Source organism: Chenopodium album, chromosome 7 (genome assembly GCF_948465745.1).
Source record: "Chenopodium album chromosome 7, dcCheAlbu1.1, whole genome shotgun sequence".
NCBI lineage: Eukaryota > Viridiplantae > Streptophyta > Magnoliopsida > Caryophyllales > Amaranthaceae > Chenopodium > Chenopodium album.
Window position 1 is genome coordinate 41,534,352 of NC_137840.1, and position 5,232 is coordinate 41,539,583.

Here is a 5,232-nt window from a genome sequence, read left to right on the forward strand (position 1 = left end):
TTATTTCTCTAAATGGTGACTTCGCCAAAATTTTCATATTACAATGATGTTCACATATATCAATAGATTCACAATCTAATGATATTTAAAGTCCATCCCTTTGGATCTTCCGCATGGAATGTTTATTTTTCATTAAAATAATTGACACATAATGGTTTAATTATTTCTATCATATGGAACTTTAAACCTTTTTAGATTTTCAAAATTCACATACTACAAAATGAGTGTTTTTTCGACACTATAGCCTCAACGCAAGAGCAAGGGCATCAACAACTAATTATGATGTCCGCATTACCTCGACGCCTTTTAAAGTCGAAAGTAAATTTAGACTACAAAAAGCGTCGAGAACACAAACATGTGGCCCGCACGTGAACTCAACTAGTTGTACCGCATTCATTAAAACCACCAAACATCAATAACCCTCGCGCCAACTCCTAACATTCGAATATCTCAAAAACTTATATCTTCTTTTTTCCTTCATTAGATTTGAGTTCTTTACATAAATTCATGGAGTCATGCCTTAGAATTTTAATTTGTATACTCTTTATTCTTGTGTTTCTCATAATATATCACAGTAATTTTGACGAGAGCAAAACTAGGTCGTTATCTAATCTTCCCTCGGTCAAACTAAATTTATAAACACTTAAGAAACCTAAATACGAGTAAAGAGGCAAGTCAAGGGTCGAACCCAATGGAACGATAATGTTCTAGCACTTTCAATTATGCGCCTAAGCTAGGTCAAAATTGAAGGTAATATGTAATACTAACAACTAACAAAACAAGAAACACAGGAAACACTAGGAACGGGGATCAACAAGTAATCATGTCAATTACAACAACTTGGTAAGATCATGCAAATCAAAGGTTGTGAAGACTAATGATAAGAGCTATCAATTGGAATCAAAGAGCTATCTTCTAATTGTTAACCTAGGGTTCACTATGAATAACAAAATAAGAGAATCACAATCAAAAGCAATCAATAATTGCAATTCCTAAATCAATTGTTCGTGTCATTATCAATTACAATGCAATCTAGCGTAATTCACAAGGCCTAATCGAATTACACACATGCAAACCATCACTCATCACTTTAATCTCAATAATCAATCAACACAATTCCCAAATTAGTCACAATTAATCAATCATACAAGTTTCACCCAATTTCTAGCCAACAACTACTCAAATATCATCATCTATCAACAATCAAATAAAGGAATTATGAATCAAAAAAATATCAAGAACAATTACACTATTAAGAATCAAACATCAAAATTAAACCAAACAAACATGAAATTAAACAAAGCAATAAGGTGAGATAGAGTTAAGAATGCTCATTAATAATAGACAAGATATTAAACACAATTGTTACCGTTGTATCTTCAATATTTCAATCACCGTTGAAATCCCTCATTTTCTCTCTCTGAAATCTACTCCTAATTTAGAGAGAAGAACTCCTAATCTACCCTAATCCTCCTTAGAGGAGAGAGAAATTGTTCTAAACTATAGAATTTCATGTATTAAGAATAAAGAAGGTCGTACAATATATATATATAAACAAAGAAAAGAAAAAAAAATCACAAAGAAAACCCATAAACCCGCCCCCAAGGAGAAATCTGCCGCGCCCGTAGAGGAGAACAGAGCACGAGAGAAGTCGCGCTCGCGGCAAAAGCCCACACCCGCGGGGCTAGGGAGCGTGCCCGCAGGGTGCCCGCCGCATGCCTGTGGAGAGTTCCTGGTCGATTTTTCTTCTTTTGAGGCTGCATCAACCCCGTGGGCGCGACCAGCAGGCCCGCGCCCGTGGAAGCTTGGCCTGCGCCTGGGCCAGTCCGTGGCTGTAGGCTGGGATGCTGTGCGCTTGTTGCTGCACAGGGCTTGCCGGCTGCTTCTTTGGTGCGGTTGCTCGGGGTGGCTTCAAGGCACTAATGCTTGCGAATCTTCCTTGGTTAGCTTGACTTGCATGCTTGCCTTCCCTAATTTGGCTCCATTAAATTCCTTGAATGCACTTGAGCTCCCTCCTTGATTATTAAATCTCGGGGAACTAAAGATGCCAAAAGAAAGAAGAAAAAACTAAAGAGAAATCAAGAAAATAAGAAGAGAAAGAAGAAGAAAAATAAGGAAAAGAATAAAAAGGCAAAACCTCCTCAAAATCTTTTTAGGTGGCATAATCACCCATTTCCTCAATGATGGGAGGATGAGAAGGAAAAGTCTCATCAAACAAGAGAGGGTCCTTAATAGGCTATTTGACAAAAGAAGGGAGGAACATGGGATAGTAGGAGATGTGGTCAAATTTCCTTGAGAAAGGGACATGAGGAAGGGGAGGAGAAACAATGGTCTCACAAAGCCTCACATCATCAACGAGGGCATGAAAATCAATCATAGAATCCTCAAAAGGACACTCATGACTCACATCTCCCTCAAACAAAAACTCTCCAATAGAAACAACCTCATCCTTCTCTCTATCACAACGATGAACAACAACTCCCTCAAGATCCTCAAAGCCTAGAGTGTCTAAACCATGCATGAAAGGATAAAGGTTTCTCTCAAATTCATCCCTTTTCCATGAAATATTGCCAATGAACTCTTTCAAGAGGCTATAATGATTTGTTACACCTTCAATGAACATACTAGCCATAACCTCAAATGAGTCCAAAGACTCATGGATAGAAGGGTCAGAAAAATGCAAGGTAGACTCATCAAGATGGGGAAGGGGGTTGGAAACCACAAAATCGACATTTTCTTCATTCACAACTCTTCCACCATCACTCAATGGACTCTCAATCTCTCTTGATTGCTCAAACTCATCATCATCATCCTCATGAAATCCCTCATTCAAAATTGAAGATGGCTCACTCACATCCTCACCAAGAGAAGCTCTCAAAGGGGGTAAATAAGGGGAAGGATGGCATTCAAGCTCAAATGGGGAATGAAAAGGATAAAAATCCTCAAAAATCCCCTCATCACAAGAAAATCTCCCCTCAACTTCACACCCTTGGCCCACATCATTCTCAAAAACACTCTCACACTCCAAGTGAGGTGCCTCACATCCATTTACATCAACCAAAGCACTCATCACTTGGGCAAGCCTCACTTCTCTCAATTTTTGTTCCTCTTGAAGCTCTTGGAGTTGTTAGGTGAGATGTTGCATTTGAGAAAGAATTTGGGCTTCAATGTTATTGGGTTGAGGTTCATGATCAAAGTCAAATTGCACATCATCAAAATTAGCACAAACCTCATCAAAATGAGCATAAGGGGGAAAGGTGTCAATTTGCATACTTGGATTATCACTAGGCACATAAGAAGTATCAAGAGAATTCATGCAAAAATTAAAAGAATCTTGGCATTGAGAATCAAAGTAAGAAACATGAGATTCTCTATCTAAAGAATCCTTAGCAAGCCATGTGAAGAAATCCCACGCGTCATGCATAGAAAAATGACAAAATCTACCATTATTCATGTCCTCAACCATTCCCCTAGTATACTCATTAATGCCCCAATAAGCTATATCACAAGCATCATTAAGAGAACACCCATGGTAACTAAAAAAACCATCTAGTCTTTCAAAGTAAGCATAAAAGGGTTCACCATCAAATTGAGGAAAAGATAAGCATGCCATTTTTATACAAATATCAAACAAAGAAAAGCAAACACAAATCAAATTATATACAACAACCTAGCTAATCTAATCAACACAAATTAATGAACGCCTTAGTCCCCGGCAACGGCGCCAAAATTTGATCGAGGGATTTAGTAGTGTCGTTAGTTTACTAACCCTAATCAAATTAACAATTTATAATACCTAAACTACCCTAATACGAGTATAGGGGTAAGTAAAGGGTCGAACCCAAAAGGACTAAGTGTATAAATCTATGCTAATTAGACTACTAGGAAAGCTTGTGAGGTAAAGAAAGGTTCAACTAAACACTACTAAGAGCAAATAACTAAAACTAGGGCAAGTGGAATCTAATTACATCAACGCATTCAACAACATCAAACAATTAGATGAAAATGACCTTAATTAGGACAATTAACACATTTAACTCACTCTCGCGCAATTAAGCATGTTAATAATCCTACTAAACTAATTCACTCTCGTGCAACTAGCCTAGCAAAGATATGGAGGAATTTAGGGCTCTCAAACAACTCACTTTCGCACAATTGATTGAAAACACAATTAAAAGCATAGAATCAATTAGCTAGAAAAATTCTAATCCATAAAAGCATCATCCATACACAATAATCAAGAAACAATTTCATACTAACCACAACCAATCATTAGATTAATTAACATATCCTTCATCCATTTCCCTAGAAGAAAACCTAAACTAACATGGTGAACAAAAACAAGGAAAACAAGGTAAAATAATAATAAAAGCAAGAATCAACAACTAAACTAATTAATCTACTCAAATAAACAAATAAATAAGCAAAATTAATAATAAATGAAAGCAATAAATGTGAGAGAAAGTTAGGAAAATCATTGAATTTATGACAGGAAAAATCCACAAATTTGCTTCTTCAAAATCCCAAAAACTCCATGAAAAATCCAATCTTTCTCTCTCTAAACTACTCTTAACCCTAAGAGAGAGAAAATTAAAAGAGCTAAAAACTAATCTAATCTAGGCTAAACTAATGTTAAGTGAAAGTTGAGAGAAAATAACCCCAAAGGGGTATTTATAATACAAGGCTAAATAAAATAAAGTAAAAGAGAAAACTAAAAAGAAATAAAAACTAAACTAAAATAATTAAAATAACTAAACTTAAAAACCAAAAATAAAACTAAACTAAAAATAAAATAAAATAAAATGAAAATGAAAAGAAAAAAGAAAAACAAAACAAAACCCAACAATTTCCCAAAACAGTATAAACAAATCAGCTTCCCCATTTCTTTCTCTTTCGATCTTGGCTGCTCTGATTTGCATCACTTGCATCACCATCACCACGCATTAATTATCATAATCACCACCGTCAATCCTCATCGTCATCAATCAAGCATCAATCAAAGCCGTTCAATTCTCATTAAAAATCAGGTGAAAAGCTCGTGATTGACCCACGAATGCGCGCCCGCACAAAGGTCGCACAGAGGTCGCGCAAAGCTTCTGCCTCGACTCTGATTCTGGACTCAATTGTGTGCGCAATCTGACAGGGCTGCGCGGCCGCGAGGTCTGGGTTACTCCTTGCTGTGAATTTGGTTCGATTGGTGTGATTGGAGATGCGAATTCGTGGTGGCGGTGT